The sequence below is a fragment of the Amblyomma americanum genome, chromosome 1 (genome assembly GCF_052857255.1).
Source record: "Amblyomma americanum isolate KBUSLIRL-KWMA chromosome 1, ASM5285725v1, whole genome shotgun sequence".
Taxonomy (NCBI): Eukaryota; Metazoa; Arthropoda; class Arachnida; order Ixodida; family Ixodidae; genus Amblyomma; species Amblyomma americanum.
In genome coordinates, this window is record NC_135497.1 from 348,429,689 (window position 1) to 348,449,160 (window position 19,472).

Sequence of the window (19,472 nt, forward strand, 5' to 3'; positions counted from 1 at the left end):
GGTGGAATTAAAAGTAAAGAGAGAGGATAGCGAAAAGTAGATAGGAGAGCGGCAAAAAAAAACGAGGGTAGGTTGGAACTTATGCAAAAAAAATATGTTCGCGCCACTCGTGCGAAAGTGCTTATGGGTATTGTTGCACATATTCACAACACGGTAAATTCACTGCATATTCAGGGCAGCGAGCATGTAGCGTCCGGTCGCTAATGAATCGCGCTAGCGGCGCGCATTGCACAAACGGGTTGGGTGGAGCGCCGAGTCACCGTACTGGAGAAAACCAGTAATCTTTTAAACATCGTGTTATCCGACAAAAACTTCTGTTCATTTCTTAGCAGATTTAAATTATAATAAAGAACATTTAACTAGAGTGACTCTTGATTGCTGCTCTGGGTAACGGCGTAGTTACTGGCTTGCCGAACTGATGGCACACTCTTCAGAATAGTTCCCAGCATGCCACTCTATAAAGTCTTCGTTAGCGGTTCATCCTTCACGTACATCTTTGACAGAATTGCCGAAACTAGCATCGATTACAGCAATGGTAAACCCCTTCTCGACGGCGAACGATCGAATCGTGAGAAGCACTTTACCAACCTAGACAAAAATGTGAACTACCACACTACTAATTGTTACATTGGACAAATAACCTACTGGCATAAAACGCAGCATCAGGTTTGCCCCCTCTTATGTGCAACACATGCAACATTCACTTCAACGCATCCTTGCTGCACTTGCACCACATCGACAAAAGATTGGAAGAGCTTTCTGCTATTGAGGCTAATAACATGAGTGTTGAAATGTAGACATTAAGACACGATTTTACAATTTTGAATGCACAGTGCAAGAACCATATACAAGTATCGGTGAGTGAGCTCTAAGTATGAGCGTCCGGGAATTACAAATTTCACTGCTTGAACGAAAGTACCTAGAAGCTTCATTGCTTTGCACTGTTAATGCGTACGCAATTCCACTATCACCTATGCCGGTGTGGTCACTGTACGCGCTTAATGAAAAATGTACCTGTCAAGCAAAAGAGTCTTCTTATAATCTCCTCTATATACCTCATAGAAGGCACACGCTTTCTTGTAGCATTTTATGTAGCAGCCCATGGCCATAGCCTCCCTCCGATGGGGGCACTTTTGATAAAACTGCGCAATCGTACGGCAGGCTCAACCTCCCAAAGCAACCTACCAAAGCAGGGACACTGTAGCAGGGCACAGCCGGAATTGAGCCGCCTCCGCTACTCGAGCCCGGCCGCGAGCAGGGACGTGTGCCTTTCCAACGCACCGAGAGAGGGCGCCACATGTTTCATGAAAAAGCTGATGATGCATGATCAATAGTGAAATAGCGCAGGAAGACTTTTACGCCATTGAAATGTAAAATACCTTATACTTCCTTAAAGGTAGGACATTACCCTACGTGAACCTGCTAAAGCTTGTCGATATATTTTAAAATAGGGCTGTAGTGAGCGATAAATTGAAGTCAAGTGGGGTATTTTTCAGGACCTCGCCATAGGCTCCATGCTGTCATAGACCATTGCTCATGGCAAACGCAATATGTAAGCTACATCGGTGAAACTCGACTAAATGAAACTTTAAGATGCATTTAACATCTAGGCTTTAGAGCTAATATCTAACTGTTATGCGCGACGAAATATCAATTTTTATGTTTCGTCACCATTGAGTTACGCGCCGCGCGCCGCCGGCTGTCGCGAGATGGCGCGACCGGTTTTTCGAGGCGCATGGTCCAGAATCCTGGGGATGGCCGACCATTGTGAATGGGCGATACCCTTCTGCGGCCACGTAATTGGTGACAGCTTCAAAAAGCACGTGTTTTCGCTTTGTGTGGCAAGAAAACAGTCGGATGGAGCAAACTGTCTATTTCACCAGAGGTAATTTGGAGACGAAAGGGGTTCAGCACGGTGCATCGAGTCTCCAACGCCACTATATGAAAGACAAAAGAACACCGCTAAAGAGAGCACAAAAATCATGAGACTCGGTTAAAAAAAACTAAACATTTTGACAGATTTGCCTGTCTGTTTGAGTTTGAAGACACAATAAACTGCAAATCTCTGTCTTAACTGCACAACAAGCACAGAACTTGACAGAAAAAAGAACAACGCACGATATTCAAAGAACACAACATGAACGGCTACCCAAGAAAATTTATTCAAAAAATCATTCGACGTATAAATCACGACAACATGCACCAAGCAAATCAACGCACAAAGACCAACGCCGCCACCAAAATACGTCATTCTACTTGATGTCGGAGGTGTCAGGGAAACCATCACCCGATTCCCGAAAAGGGGGAGTCTCCAGGTTGCGCACAAGTCCACAAACACTGTTGCGCTTTGCCTACCTGTCCTTAAAGACCGGCCGCGGAGAGAAGGAGCCCAAGCCATTGTCTACAAAATTCGTTGCGCCGACTGCGACGCAAGCTACAGTGTCGAAACCAAAAACCGCAAAGAAAGAATTTGGCAAAATAAAAACAACGTCCGCAACTTCGCAAGAGATTGCAATCCTGTAGTCGAACATTCCGAGGACTCAGACCAGAGAATCAACTTCGAAGAAACCAGCATCCTAGTAACCGAAACAAATTACCACAAAAGGCTCCTTCTGGAATCCTGCCACATCCAAACACCCCGAACAACATCAACCGCACAAAAGAAAACCCGCTCCCAGTGTATGCCCAGGAACTTCAGCGAAAAAAAGGCGCCATTGACAGCCTCCCCACAGTGCGACAACGTGACTAACAGCATTAACTCCCTCCCCACTTCCTTCCCCTCTCCCACGCCTTTCGTATCATAGCTTTCGTTCTTTGGCCCCTTCCTCCCCTCCATACTTAGATACACTAGCTACTGCCCTCAGTCACCCTTGATGAAGGAGCCGATTCGGCTTTGAAAAGTTCGGTTAAGAATTTAAGATTTTTGGTTGGAAATGCGGAGTTTATTATGAGACTCGCTTACCAATTATGAGACTCGCTTACCACTGCAGATCGGCAGATATCTTATTCTTTATTGCCATTTATTTTCATATTGCTTTGAGTACATATGCCGTCACTATTCTTTTAGTCGTAATGTCACTGTGCTCGTATACCCCTCAACGGGGAAACGTGATCGCGTGGACTTTGAATGCGGAGAACGCTTTTTCAAAGACACGTGATCTCATCTGCCTCGCATCACTGCACCCTAAGCCAACCAAAAACAAAGATCTATCGACAGGGTACTCCCGACGTGCAGCATTCATTTTCTCAGAAGTGAATGGACAACTTATAGAATTGCCGACTACATGAAGGTTGCTTCGAACCAGCAATCCACGTTTGCAAACCAAGTTCTCGCTTCCTGCTCTGCTGACTGAAAGGGTTAGCATGAGGAGAGATGCTTTCCGGTTGGGAAACTGTAGAGGACTCTCGATATTCTGCAAGTGTGCTCCAAGGGCCGTTTTTTTTGGTGCACGCGCCTAATGTCGGCGCTCTTAATATACGACAGTACCGGTCTACGCATGCCCACTGCAGGAGACGCCGCCGAACCTCGGCGAGGCGCCAATATCTGTCCGTGCTAGACATCGGCGCCAGCTAACGGGCGCTCCCGCATATTTTGAAAGTTGGGTCCGGTTTACGACAATAGGAGCACAGCGGCGCTCTCGGTGACCTTTCTTCATGGCTTGAAGCTCTTCCAGGTTTTCCAGAATTTTTCTTCGCAATTTAAGTTGTCCTTTCAGGGCCCCCCAACCTATTTTCTTCACGGCTCAAAATTATTTCTGCCGCAGAAAAAGGCACTCGTATACAATGAAGTTTTTTCCTCCTCCTCCATCTGCTCGAGAGGGAATCCAGCCAGCACCAAAAACATGGACTGCCAAACATGCCTCGGCCAAACGTGGTCTTGACCGGCCTTCACAGGGTGTATTGGCGCCTGAGAGGCTAGGCACCGACTGAATTCGCTTTAATAAAAATGGCTGTTGGGCAAACTAAGAGAGGAGGCTTACAAAAAACAAAAAAGCGAGAGACTTTTGTTCTTTAGCAAGTACCTTAGGATGCGCGAGTATCAAATTTTTGCTTGCGAATATTTTCGAACCATTTTGAATGTAGGGAAACAAAAAATACATGTTGCTAGTAACGGCTGAAATGCTCTAACAGACGGGACAGAAACGAATGCATACACATGTGCTGGTGTCTGTGTTCTCTTCCGTACCGTTGGCGCTGTCCAGTCGTTGGCATCAACATCCATCAACCAGCCCGACTTAGCCCTCTTCATTGAACAAAATATCGACAGTCTTAAAAAAGTTTTCCCACAACAGAACCACGAAAGGAAATATGCATCAGACCATAACTTTACTTCACTCGTTATTGTGGGGGGATACACTCGCTTGGTTTTAGGGGGTTAACGTCCCAAAGCGACTCAGGCTATGAGGGACGTCGTAGTGGATAGCTCCGAATATTTTGGAATATCTGTGATTCTTTCACGTGCACTGACATTGAGCAGTACACAGGCCTCAAGAATTTCGTGTCTGTCGAAATGCGACCAACGCATCCGGGATCGCAGCCTCGTTTTTCGGGCCAGCTGCCGAGCACCACAGCTACTCAGCTACCGCGGCGGCTCCGTGATGGCTTGAGTAATGGCAGCAATAAACTTTATTCTTTATGACAGTGCTATGAAAACAACTCGTTGGATAAAATTACTCGGTTCAGTTTAGAATTTAAACCATCCCGTTCAAATAATGCCTACATCACAAAGCTCACGGAATGCTGAGCTACTATTATGGACTGAATGTTGAGAAATCATTGTAAGGTGCTGAAATAATTTCTTACTGGTGGAGCGAAGTCAAATGGTGCTACCTGAACAGAACGACAAAATGCAAAAACATGCCTCTGAGACGCTCCCCCACGACCGCTATTTATAATCGACCACCTCCGCACCTGCGACAAAAGTGAAAAAGCAAACCGCGCAACTACAATGCCTTATTTTTTTCTGACTCACCTCCCAACTTTAATATCTGTCACTTCCGACATTCACTTTCTCTGGCCTGTTATCTATCCACTGACAGCGGCACAATGTGCTGCCAGTTGTCATAGCCTCAGAGGGACGAAACTACATGTTTCCAAAAATTTTAAAGGTAAAATTTATTTGAAAAGGTACTTGTTGCATAGCTAGAGCTATTTCTGGGAATCCTAGCATTGAATGAGTGTCGACATATTCAGGCAGGCGTGACTGCGCGCAGGCATGACACATACCCGTGTGGCGGCACGTCGCACGCGACGTGTTTCTTCCTTTTCCTAGAGAAATCCTGGGCAATATTGCTTTGGTGCATTTCAGCCAGTTTTTTTTGTTTTTTTGCATTTGGGAGTGCACATGTGGCTACTAATTTTCAAACATTCTTTTCTTTCTTTAGGTAAACCATCATCTGACCCCACACATCCCGACTATGTCCCCTCCATATTTCCTTATCATGCCTCGGGAAATGTGGCCCAGAAAATTTCTAGGTTCCAACGCGCTGCTCGAAAGGATGGATTGAAGAAAGCATCCAGACCTGCTTCATGTAATCCTGGGCCAAGTGTGCTTGACTGTGGGCTCAACACGACTGGCGCAGGACAAGACGCGGATGATACTGCACTATCTGCGACTGCAACTGTTTCCGTGGTAGAGAATTGCCACATGGAAACAGAAACTGATCTCAGCATGCAGAATATATCCCATCTTATTGAAGAGAATGGCAGGCTTAAGCAGCGTTTGGCCTCTCTGGAGGAAGAGTGTTCAGCAGCTAAGCAAAAGGCTGCTGAACTTGAAAACAAGCATACAAACCATGCTATTATAACCAAAGAAGTGGTAATTCAGTCAGCCAAAACAGTAAAGTTTTACACAGGGTTTATATCCACAGCCATGTTCACTGCTTTCCTGCAGTTTGTGCTGTCAGCATGGAAGCCGTCATGTGCCACATAGCTTGATGCAGAAACACAACTCATAATGGTACTCATGAGACTTCGTTTGGGTCTCCTTACCCAAGATTTGTCATGCCGATTTGGCATCTGAAATGGCACTGTCAGTTCAATTTTTCATGCATGGCTTGATTTTCTTGCTGCAAACATGACAAAGTTGATAATCTGGCCTTCCCGACAGACACATCAACCTAATCGGCCAGCGGCGTTTCAGGACCCTTTTTTTGATGGTGTAACTGGCATCATTGATTGTACCGAAGTATTCATACAAAGGCCGATATTAATGACAGCAAGGAGCCAGACATATTCTCATTACAAACACCATAATACAGTAAAAATACTAGTTGTAATATCACCTTCAGGAGCAATAACTTTCGTATCAAAAGCATGGGGAGGCAGGACGCCTGACAAGGAGATTACTCTACGCAGTGGTCTCCTAGACAAGGTCAAGGAAGGGGATGTTTTTCTTGTTGACCGAGGATTTAGATGCGGTGAGATGTTTGCTGCACGAGGTGCAACACTTCTCATGCCATCACTGACTACGAATCGTGCCCAGCTACCTGGTGCTGAGGTCACAACGTCTAGGAAAGTCTCTAGCGTGCGCATCCATGTTGAAAGGGCCATACAAAGTTTGAAAGTTTTCAGAATTTTCCAGACTGTGCTGCCTTTGAACTTCGTGAAGAGGACTGGCAACAAGAAAGTCGCAACCATAGATAAAGTGGTGGTGGTGTGCTCTGCTTTAGTTAATCTGCAAACCCCTATCATTAAGAATTCTCAGCGCAGAAGTGCTTCATAACTCTCTTCCACGAAAGTGCGGTGCTGTGAGGAAACATGAATACAGACATGCTGTGATGGAACAGCAAATGCTCATGTGTGTGTGACCATGCTGACAATCAGTGCATATAGTTTCATAGTGTGTACTTAAGTTTTCGACTACTTCCAGTGTGTCTGCACTACGTGTTCACACACTGTGATAGAACAGTAAGTGCTCATGTCTGTGTGACCATGCTTTTCATTGCATGTATTTATCTTTTCTACTACATCCAATGTGTCAGCACTGTGTGTACACAATAATTCATGTTGTTGATGTTGCCCACATTGATCTTTTCACATTTGTTTATTCTATTTTCTCGCACACTCTGCAGTCAATTACTGCATATTGTTTGACTCAGTTTTTAGGTATTTCCTGTTGCTTGTTCTCACATGTTGAGAATTGGGCTTTTTGTTTTTTGCTTGTATAGTTATTCTGTCCTCAAAGCAGGTGTTCAAATTTTTACTTGCTGTTTGCTTCTGTATCAGTTTTTTTATATGTTCCCTGCTTGGGACGTGAAGGCGTACTGTATTTAAAATCTATTATATTTGAGTTTGCACATCCGACAAATGCATCCGACATTAGTCCTTGAAGTGAACATATTTTGTCAAACAAGCAGTGTTTATCTGCCTTTCGAATGTGATAAAATATAACACTTGGAGTGTTCGGCAAAAAAAAATGCTTGTGCTTAAGTTGAGATGCTGTAAGCTACAGGGTTAGCCTTGAGGTTTCTGCCTACAATTGCTCCACCGTAGCGGCACCTACAGTAACTAAATTACATAATCTGGCGCGAGCGCGACCTGTATGCGAGGCCACCCATTGGACATTGGAAGCGTATAGAGAAGCCTCTGCTGCTCAGATTATGCAACAAACTTAGACCGCTAAGACACAAAGCATCAGTAGGGAACCCACACTCTAACCTTTGAAGGGCAGATTTTTATTCCGACAGGATAGCAACAGGTTGAGCCGTACAAGACCCTAGCTTCTTGAGAGCTGCCTGAATGGCAACGCTTTCAGCTGTTGCGGAGGACACGACTTCAGTAAAGCGAACAGACCCGGTACACTTCAAAGAGGGATTGTGAAAAGCAGCAGCACTAGCTCCTCTGGCCTTGTCCTTACTCATCAGCAGTCTGCCCATTATGTTGACATGCAGTGCAAATCCATTGTCGAGGTGTGCGTCTAAGTTTTACACACTTGAGGTGAAACGTTGCCTCGCAGAGTGAGCATTCCACAATGTGGCCCAACTTGGTGGCTCGGCAGTGACATGTCTTCTTTGCACGTTCGATTTTACTGAAGATGTGCATTGACTGTAGTTCCGGGAATATGTGGGTGAAAAAAAAAAGTTTGCTGCCTTGAGTTTAGTAGCTGCCCAAAATGTCTCGTCAAAGCTTATGATTTCTTTTGTTAGAGAGGAACTTGTAAATACCACAAAATATGCCTGACACAGCCCAGTTAGAGCCATTTGAGCCCGAATTTGTGTGTAATAGGCATGGTTATGCTTGAGCTGCAAGTCTTCATTCAGATATGCCAGTTTAGTTAAGCCCTTCGTCAGTGAAGCATCTTTCATAGTTGCAGGGCATTTCACTTCTAGTACTGATTTTGGACAGCATGAACAAGACACTAGTGCATCTGGAGATGCTCCAATAAAAGGCATGCTCCTTGCAATAAAAAGACCACAGTCTCGAAGACTGAAGTCCACATGTTTTTGAGACTCCGTTTCTATAAATGCCTGCACAGTTTTCTTCTCTGTTTCGGAGCCCCACCGCAGGTTGGAAACTTGAGGCGTCTTCACGTATCCCATAATCTCCGCAACAAGGCCTGCTGCACCTGTGCTGCATGCTGCGACACGGTGCATTACAGAGGCAGTGATCCTCCCTCGACGTTCTTGTAACCATTTTGGTGACCTTGCTTGGCCTCGAGTAGCTTCCTCAAATTCACTACAGCATGCAGCTGTCAGTTCCACATTTTTTCCCTCGTCTATGTCGAGGTCTTGGTATATTTCAGCAAGAGGCGGTTTCGCAGAGAGTTGCTTGCATCTGCCCACTCGTACAGGTTCCAGGGCAGCTGTCTCAGGGGCAGAATCTGTGTCCTCGCTGTCAGAGATTGAAGTCAGGATCAAAGTCTTTGGTGCAATCTCCTGAAAAAACAGTATTGGAATTAGTGCCCTATTTGCAATGTCAGTGGATCTGGTTCTTTACAGTTGCACAAACAGTGAGCATTTTTTGTGTGTGTCCTTTCTCTACGTATGTATCAAAATTTATTTAATGAGAAGTCCTTACCTTCACTTGATAAAGAAACCTTGACACTTGCTCATCCGTGAGCACTGGTACTGAGTAGTCTGGTGCCTCGCTGACTTGGGGTGGTGCACGGCCTATTTTGGGCTTAAACAATTCAATCTCTGAGACTGGTGCTGCCTGTGGAAAGTTCAGTGTCAATTACAATTTTGCTCACAACTCTGTTCATGGCAGAATGAAAACAAAGACTTACTTTACTGTGCTTCCCTTTGATGCCTCAATCCATTTACATGCAACATCAGTTGGGGACGGGTCACTCAGGCCATACTGCGCAGTTGCCTCAACTCTAAACAAGAGTGCAGCCACGTGTGTGCAGCATTCCCCAAGGCTGAAAAATAAGTAGAAAACATGAGAAATAAAAAGTTCACAAACAACTGTAATTATTGGTGAGAAGTGTGGCCCTTGAAAAAGTTTAAATGCCTTGTACAAAAGAATGCTGGAGGGTGAGATTTGACGACTTTTGTCATCCACAAGGCAACTCGATTAGGATGAATGCTACATCATGCAGTCAAGCATCGACAAATGATCTGGCTAACTATGACATGAATATTGTCGCAAAGTAGTGGCTTTAATAAAGCAGACTTGTATGGAGACCAATAACAGCTGCCTGAACAAACGGATTATTGGGCTGAGTTGCGCCCCACGAATGAATAATATGTGTCGGTGATCACGAGCGCTCTCGGCGATCCTCGAAATAGACTACTGACAGCACTGGGCCGAGTTGAATTTAAAGACAGTATGGAAAGGTACAGATAACATGTCACAAGTGACAAGTACAATCTAGAACAGCCCAGATGCGGCAGCGTGTCACAAACAAAACGAGATAATTTTGGACAAATCTGCATGCGGCGAGCAAAGCGATAAAGCCGCGCTCGGGTGGCACACAGGAAACAAAGTTTACAATGACGAATTACGGCAGTATGGCAAACATTTCATTACACGAGCATAGTTAGGCGAACAGTAGCGCTTTTCTGCGCTGTAACGCAACTAGTACAGAATTTTCGAAAACCGGAAAGTCTCCATTCTTTGTGGTTTGATTCATAAAAATGAAAAATAACGCAAGATAGAGGCTCATGGCATTGTAGCTCTTATGATTCGCCTACTTACCCGGCCATGGAAGTGCAATGTGCACTTTCGACGGTTCCATCCTCCTTCACGATGCACCACGCCTTGTAAGACTTCGAAAGCGTTTGACTGGCTTCCACAGTCGCCGCAAATAACAACAACGCCGTCTCCGTGCGCTCCCGCCTTGAAAGATTTCACTTGCTTCACCTTCCCGCATATGAATGCGTTGTACGCATCTTCAAGTTTGTAAGACTTAAACTGTTCGTTCGTGTAAAAACACACGCCTTCCACAAGATACAAATAAATATCTGCTGCTGTCACAGGCGGCAGATTTCGTGCGCCCGATGTAAAGGCGAACCGGACAACGTCGTCGTCGAGAGCGTCAGGCAGATCCTAGCCTCTGAACGAAAGTTTCGCGCGGTACCGCACTTGCACCTCGGTGTCCAGCTTCTTAAAATAATCACTTGACATTATTTTTGTACAAGCGACGCACAATGAACGTAAGGACAGCCTCAAAACACGCACGGATAGTCGGGGTGTCCGTATCGCGCCGCCTGAAAAACACTGCCGGAAATTCTTCGCCGTAAGTTTAGTGGGAGCAGCCAATGAGCGCCAGAGGCGCGTGTTTGTAAACAGTGAAAAGGAGAATAAGCTATGGTTTAGGTGAAGTTAAATTACTTTTTCTGTCTGAGGCAGGTGTGAATTCGAGTAGCTGGTTAGCTGTGAGAATGTGAATGTGGAACTCAGGCATAGAAGCTGTCGTGCTCGATAGAGAAAAGGATCAAATAAAGCTGGCTCAGCATTGAAGATAACGTCGGATTAACAAAATTCATCGAACAAATACACAGGAGATAAAGAAAGGCGCCAAACGATTTCGTTAATATTGACATGAAGATCCTTTCAAAAGTCAGCAAAACATAGCAAACAGTTGGAAACTATTTTATGCTAAGCATTAATTCGATACGCCTGGCGATGTCCAGGCTACAGCTGACAAAAAAAATCTGCAGAGATTGTTTACATCCCCATCATTGCGAAAGCAAGAATTTGTGCTACGCAAAAGACGACAATGAGCGGGCAGTGCAGCGGGACGGAGCGGATAGAAGTTGGCGAAGACGACGCTCTGCAATACACAGAGCAAGAGTGCGGTGGAGTTTAATACGAGGCGTGTTCGGCTGTGGCGATATTTCAGTTGTAGCATCACAGGCTACAACTTAGGACGTTTATGACATAACAGACTTTCTACCGGACTGGTTTCACCTCTTGAGGCCGTGTCTATCTTTGCCGCCCTTTTAGTTGTGTTGTCTTTTATCGAATTAGTGCTGTGCAGCCACTAGCTGAGTGCTTAGTAAATAGTCTGTATATAGCCCCTTTCTATACATGCATAACCTCGTGCAGTATGTGCCATGATGAAAATAAAGCGGTGATCGATATCCACGTAGTCTTGCGCCGCGGCCTTGGTTTGCGTCTCCGCGGGCTCTATTCCTATTCTTAGATATTTTTTATTTCCTTTTCTTCCCATTTTTTCTATGCTTGGGAAAGAGCGGACAAATATCAAAAAAAGACGATATTTCTAGGCTCTGAACGTCCATATTAATGGTTTTGCACTTATACATGCCGACGGAATAATTTTAGACAGCTCAAAGGACAGCTCAAACTAAGCATGCATTTGTACCAAAGTACCTTAATTCCCTGCTCCTTATGGGCGATAGAGTTATATATACTGCATTCCTTGTTGATAAAGTCTAGTTGTAAAGAGGCTGAAAACAAAACACCTGTGGTTGACTGCAAGCGAAGTTAACTAGTTTCTTTTCGAGTTTATCGATTCACGAAAAACTTGTCGTCACATGTGATGTAATCGAAACAAACTGCTGATGTAGCCATAACAGTTCTTTTTATTTTAAACTTCTATAATTTAGCTACTAATGAGCGTAGTTCATTAAGACTTGGTTGCGTCTGAGCCCTGCCAACCTGAATGTGTTCGGCCGAAAAAGGGAAGACAAATTATTACAGGTTTCAGTATATTTCAGTTTCTTGCAAGATTGCTATGACTCAGAGAGCCAAAGAAAACTGTTACCGAGATGTGACATCCGTTTGATCAAGAGCCGACCAAAATTGATAGTTGCAGATGAAATGATTTCATCTGTTAGAGTGAATACACGGAGCGGGTGGTAGGCCCTCGGTGAAGATCTACATCTCCAGTCAGCAGCAGCAAGCAAACCATTCAACAATATTGAAAAAATTCATAGCAACCGTTTTGTTGGCTGGAGGGTACTGGAAAGGAAACCAGTAAAAAGAAACCGGTTTTCGCTTTTCAGATTTAGTAAGAATCGAAGCACATAGTAAACCGTAAGCGCTGACCTGAAAGACATGTAACCGATAACGTTTTAATCTTCTCACGTTTTCCTCATCGGTTCTATTTTATATATTATATGAGCGTGGTATTTGTTTTCTCTTTTGTCACTGTTACTGGGCGTTTTTCCTAGTTTTCTGGCACGGCTCTGCCTCTAGCCTCCTACTTTATCACCACCTTTTCTTGACGCGTCGGGCATTCTCCCGGGCGTTTGCATAGAGCATGCCTCGGTTGCGTTGTTTATCGTTTGTAGCAATTGATTTTTGTCTTCTTAATGTTGTATTTTCAGCTCTTAAGTGTACTTTGCTGTGACGGTTAGGGGCCTTCTCATCTGTGCATAATTTTGACCGAGAGCTTGTGCTCATGTTGATTCGTGTCTGCTGAGCTGCTGTTTTTTGTTAATAGCCCCTGACTCCTCCGTGTTTTATGAAAAAGCCTGTGGTGTATACGGCAGTCTTGCAATAAATGAAGTTGGCGCTGCTTGTGTGTTGTCTACAGTCTTTACTGAAGCATGTCTCTCTATGGTGACGCAGCTATAGCATGTGAAGATAAAAATCTAGCATGTGTTCTAAAACACCTTGAGGACAAGTGGTAATTTAGGAAGAGTTATGTTGGGGTTCAAACCACAGATTTAAAACTTGGACCTAAGTCTTAAACCCGCCGCGGTGGCTCAGTGGTTAGGGCGCTCGACTACTGATCCGGAGTTCCCGGGTTCGAACCCGACCGCGGCGGCTGCGTTTTTATGGAGGAAAAACGCTAAGGCGCTCGTGTGCTGTGCGATGTCAGTGCACGTTAAAGATCCCCAGGTGGTCGAAATTATTCCGGAGCCCTCCACTACGGCACCTATTCTTCCTTTCTTCTTTCACTCCCTCCTTTATCCCTTCCCTTACGGCGCGGTTCAGGTGTCCAAAGATATATGAGACAGATACTGCGCCATTTCCTTTCCCCAAAAAACCAATTATTATTACCTAAGTCTTACTTGGTTGTCAGGGCTTGTTTAGTGAACTCACAAAAAAAAATTATTCGGTGATCCTAAACATCTTCCTGAAAATCACGTCGAAGCCGCAGCTAGGGTGTTTGCATCGGTAGAAGGGAGGAAATTTTCCAATCTTTTTTTCATTCTAAGAAAATAAGAATGGTTGGATCGGCCGCACGAACATGTGCATGGATCTATACTGAGAGAAGTGTTGACAACTTATAAAACCACGCTAACATCGCCGAGAGGTGAGAGCACATCGCTTTGTTTCCCTGCGCTGACTGCGTCCCCGAGCTGACTTGTCGTGGAGGCAGGAAGCGTTTGTGACGTCTCAACAGCGTACCCTCGAGATTGCTGGAAATCTTGCTCTGTGAATTTCGCATAGCAAAGAAGAAAGGCTGCAATGCATAACGAGGTACCTTTAAACGGGAGAACAGAGGTGGTGGAGGAGTGTTTCCTAACCGGCTCCGCGGAGAAAGCACTTTTGCACATTCAGTTGCAATCCCTTGACGTCGCGTTGTTTAGATCGGTGGAAGGTCTTCCTGAAAGCACATGTGCACTCGAAACCACGCATAGCAATGTTCGAGCAAGGATACATGCTTGTTATCTTGTTAGGTTAGAATTTATGCAGGAAAATGCGGCGTTTAAAAAAATTAAAGGAAAGGATTGGCCGCGTCACGTGTGCGTACACAAGTCGACTCATTCTCATGTACAGGTGTGTAACAGAGAAGCTTCCTGGCTAACAAAATAGGAAGTGTGTCGCCGTGCACAGAAGCGTGACTTTCTTGAAGATATGCGATTCATCAAGCATAAAATGACTCTTTTTTTATAAGGACATGACCTAATATCGGATCGAAATGGTCCTGTTTCCTCAAGGTGTCGGCGTCGGAGGAAAACCGCGTCCCTGGTGGTGTTTGCGGCTGGGCGGGCAACCCAATTTAGGCCGGATTCGGTCAATCGAACCCGCTAATTCTTTTATATAACTATGCCCGCATCTATACAGTTAGTGCGGCGGCCCTGAAATCAACTTTTGCCACTTTACCAGAAGGATCACCGTCGCTGCTTTCGCAGGCCTTCTCGCTTAGCAGTGCTTGCCACTCGTTGATGACATTTAGCTTTAGCATTCAGCGATACAGCACATCCTTTTTTTGCTTTATGTACCTCCAGCTGAGCGTCAACGCGGCGCGGAGCTCTGTGCCTTGCAAAATCACCTAGCTCCCACATACAGCAGATTGAAGCGAAACCTTTAGAAATTCGTTTGACGGTACTAAAAAAAAGTAAACTTTGCAACCAAGAGCGCAGAGAGGGATTGTGACCGACGCTGCCAAAAATGAGAATTCTTTGTTTCCGTACGCTTCATACCACTGAGCCACAGCCGTGGCATCCTGCGCAATGATAGTTGCTTGTTGGTTGGAGTTACCTATATCGTCGTCATCGTCATCTTTCATCGCTTCGTTCTCTGGTTCGCAGGGGTCGTGCAGTGAAAGAGTACGAGCGATTAACGATAAAGCAAGACTCGTCTTTGTCACCCACACCAGCTTTTATGTAGCCGTAAAAAAAAAGGCGAGAAGCGGAAGCGGACCATTTCTTGTGTGACGTGCATACTTGCAGTAGATTTAAGAGTGTTAGCTCTTACTCATAGCGTTTCTCGATTTCTTGGGAAATTTTCTAAGTCCGAGGAGTCCAAGATGGCAGCCTCCTTAGTAACGCGATTTTGCAACCTATTTTGGGATTGACTGGCAACATCATGATTATATCGAATAGGTGATTGATTGCTTACGTGAATAATAAATGTAAGATGTCAAATTTGTATTTCCATTTGTGTCCCCTCATTTAATCTCATTCATATCAATTCTAGTAAACCACACAGCTAAAGCGCCAACTCCAAGCGCCCTTCTTTGGGTTACGCGCTCAGCGTCGGCGCTCGGCGTACGCCACGCCGGTCTGCGCATGCGCACTGCAGAAGACGCCAGCGAGCCTTGGTGAGGCGCCGATGTCTGTCCGTGCTAGATATGGGCGTCAGCGCATGGGCGCTCGCGTACGCGTCGGAAGAGGGGTCGGGTTTATAACAATGGGAGGATCGCGGGGATCTCGGTGACTCTTTTCTTCATGGCTTGAAGCTCTTCCAGGTTTCCCGAATTTTTCTTCGCGGTTTAAGTTGTCCTTTCATCCCCCCCAACCCCTTCTCTTCACGGCTTGAAATTCTCTCCCTCGGCTCGAAAAGGGAAGCGAGCCAACGCCAGGAACATGGAGATGTATGCCCATTTTTGACGCTCGTTCCCGCGTACACCAAGAGCGCCTACGCTGGACGCGTACGCCCAGGAAGGGCCCTTGGAGTTGGCACCTAACCCTAGTTACTTCAACGTCTTCCAGACAGTGACGGGCCGGCATCTTTTTTGACAGATGACCGCTCAACGTTCGACAAAGCCGGCGCGGGTACGCCGAGTTCGGCCACATTCTCACAGCCGGCCTCCTCTACGCGGCGCGGCGACGACGGAGCAGAAAACCGCGGCAGCAACGGAGCGGCGCGGTGTTCTAATCGAAATAGGCGCCGGAGACCGGCAAACGAGTTAGGGCGGGTGCTCGCTCTTCCCATGTTTCTCCCGCGTGAAAAAAAAAAAAACGGCGGTGGCGGAGTCCGAATGAGATGCCGAAGGAGCGGTGAAAGTCGTCTGTCGACTGCTTGCGCGTTGCTTTGCTTGACTATTATCGCAGAACAAACATGCGATCTCGCAAGCGGCGGCAAAAGTTAGAAGGCAGTTGAATAACTTTGCGCAATTCCACATTTTTACAGCGAAACAGCACGCGTACAGCACCAAAACATATTTATACGAATATAGCGAGCTATTATTAAAGCGCTGCGCGCACTGCAGTGACATTATTCTGGCCAATGTGAACGAAATCGGACATATGTAGGGGGTAATGAACACTGTTATCAATACAGGAATGGTTTGTCAGGGCTTGCTAGATTGTTCTTTATACTAACGTTCGAGAATGAAGCTAGCAAAACAGTTTGGAGAATATTTTACCAGTATAGGCTAATTGAAGCAATGAGGCCCTAAAAGCTAGCAACAAGTAAACGGGGTTTCAACACAGCTTTCATCGCAGGAAGCGGCTAAAAGCCGTCACTTCGGCGGGGTGGTGGCGGCCTTCGACACAGCGCTCGTGTCGTCTTGTTTGTTCCGTCCTCGTGTTTTTGCGCGCTGTTTTACCATGAATAGTAGTAACCAACTTGCTTAGATTTCCGTACTTTTTCTTCCAATGTTATTCTTATGGTACGCTTTTTTATTACTCCGTTGTTTCCATTTCGCGTTTCTTGATCCTCTTTACTGTCTTTGCATTGTTTTTATTTGAGTCTGTTTTTCTGCTCTTTATCTTATCTGCCCCGTCACCTCTATCCTCCTTTTTGTCTTCTTCACCTGAATGGTTGCTCTTTTTATCAGCCATCCCCTTCTCTTCGGTTTAAACCTGGTAACAGGCTTTCCGTCCCCCACTTCGTTGCTCTCCCGAACTCCCTCTGTTCGCCATAGTCCACGGGCCGTGTTTTTTTAGGTTTTGTCTAAGTTAGGTTTCGTTCTTCGGACTCCACAACAGGTGCCCCACCGTCCGAGGCGGTATAACAGACGATATCAGGAAACACATGACTGAAGGCAGGCAAACTGAATCTTTATACAGGAATTCACATATTTACAACAGAATAAACGGCGAGTGATTACGTGGAACTGGCTGAGGAAAAATCTTCCCTCCTTGGCATCGCCGAAGATGCAAGGAATCGAAATCTAGCTCAGAACAATTCTCCAGGCTCCGGAGCCTGGTTATAAAACCTAGGAGCCTCTCCCACATTTGGCACCACACAATCACAACAAACTAACACATAATTTGTATACAAACTGCATGACATGTCTTCCACGTTCCGCAAAGTTCAAACCCCTCTCCCTAATATACTCAGCACGATAAGAACATCAAAAATACTTTTAAAAAATGGCATTCCGGGAACGGGCGCTCGAAATGATTGGCCCTCTAGGTTTACATGCCGGCACCCCATACTTCCACAGTATCACTCAAACTCTCTTCCTTACCAAGGAAAATGAGAAACATATGAAAATACATCAAAGACACTCTCACGTGTCGCCGCCTTCCTGAGAACCCGTGACCTGGCGGCTTCCAGCATTACGGCAATTATCGATCTCAACCGAGCCGCTACAGCCGCAAGTAACAAACTAATCGTCTTCGTGCCGACTGTTGACAGGCGTCCCCCCAAAATCTGGAAAGCGGCGCCGGCTTGTCGTTGCTGCCTCTGAACATGCGTCAGCATCCCTTTTGTAAGTACGCCTACGTTTCGTTAACCCGACCCACTTCTCGAGAGCCGTTGGTGTGTCCCATCCTCGGGCTTCGGCGCCGCCGCGGCGTCTGCTCGCCGCGCCCGCACCTGACAGTACGCGAAGCTTATTTGCTCTCAGCCTCGCGCGAGCGCCCAGACCCGCCTCGCCCGGCGGTGAGGACCCCTCAGACCTAGGTGGAGACTTCTGTGAGGTTCCGGGAAAAACGTCCCCTCTCCTTCCCTCCAGCTCTGCCTCTGTCTTGGCCGGTCAACGCTCGCCTGCGCGTTGGCCGGTAGCGGGAGAAATCCAAATACACGACAGTGGTGCTACTTGAGCGCAACAGATGCAAATTCGCTAATCGTATATCTCGCGCCCAATGCAAACACTAAACTCATCGGAGACTCGCTTACCTGGAGCGCCTCGTATATTGCCAAATGAAATAAAACCGTCATTTGCTCTGTTCCTAGGCAGCGGGCGCTTTTCGGGGCGCAAGACACGTGCAATAACGACGGAGAAAAGAAAAAAAGGGAAGCGGGCTTCTTTTCTGGTGCCCGGTGGTGGTGGTGGAAGCTTTATTAGACAAAGGGGACTTTAGGACGGGCAGGTTCTTGGGCACCCGCACGGCACCACTTCACTCAAACGTTCATGTCCCGGAGTCTCATGACGCTGGCAGCCCGACCTGTGGCGATGGCTTGCTTGGCCGGGTACTGGCAGCCCGCGCACACACGCATCGCCGCCGCCGAAGCTCCGACGCTCACCAGCGCCATCTCTCGCTCGCAGCAAGCAAGCCTTGGGTCACGTAAGGCCAGCTCGCGCTGTGACTGGCACGTTTCTTGTGGGGCGGGGCTCCGTTGCCGCCACTCGACGGAAACGTAGAGCAGGGCCCAGCGGCACCGGCCGCCCGATTTGGGGGGAAACTGGTCCAAATTCATTCCCCTCCGTCGACTCCGGCGGCGACGGAGGTGACGGAGGAACGAAAAACCGGCTGTGAGAATGTGGCCTTAGCCGCGTCCCGACTTTTTTCGTTTTCTTGCAACCCAGCCAAAGAAATGATTAGGGGAGCCACACAGTCTGTCTCCCTTAAACGCGCTGGGTGACAATAGAAAAAAGAAACAGAAATGCAAAGCCCCCCCCCCCCCTCACCGAAAAGCTGGGCGTGAGGGGAGGACACACGAAGTGGACAGTGCGCGAAGTTTATCGGCGTCTCCCTCCCAAACCAGGGAGGGAGAATGTAAGAGATGGAGGAGGCGCTCAACTTCATGCGGCGCGTGGCGGCGGCTTTGTGAACTAGCGGAGCATGAACCACAACCCTGGCCATGCTCTGCCGCACATTATAACGGGAGACTTCAGCGCACACCATCCTTCTTGGGGAGGCATCATATTAGCAACAAGAGGACAGCAGTTATTTCGTTTTACACAGTACAACAATTTTACCTTCTTCAACTACGGCCAGGCAAATTTTGATGAACGTGCCCGATCCAGTGCCCTTGACATTTTTGTGATTTTGCGCATCTGTTGTCTTCAACTGTGAAAGGTCAGGAGGCAGGGAACAAAAAGTGTTTATAATCAGAAAAGAAGCTGCTTATATAAGGACAGGTACAAACATACGCATGCGCACTTCGTACCGTCAGGGCACGTGTTAACATGATAGTGTGCATACTTACATCTTCCTTCTTTTCGAAGAGAAAAAAAGGGGAAAAAGTTTACAAATTCTCTTGTCAGGGAC

At 46.5% G+C, this 19,472-nt stretch overlaps 1 pseudogene; it reads left to right on the forward strand.

The window, feature by feature from the left end:
• The first annotated feature begins 5,569 nt into the window (after nt 1–5,569).
• On the forward strand, nt 5,570–6,724 carry LOC144121505 (uncharacterized; annotated as a pseudogene).
• Nucleotides 6,725–19,472: the final 12,748 nt, after the last annotated feature.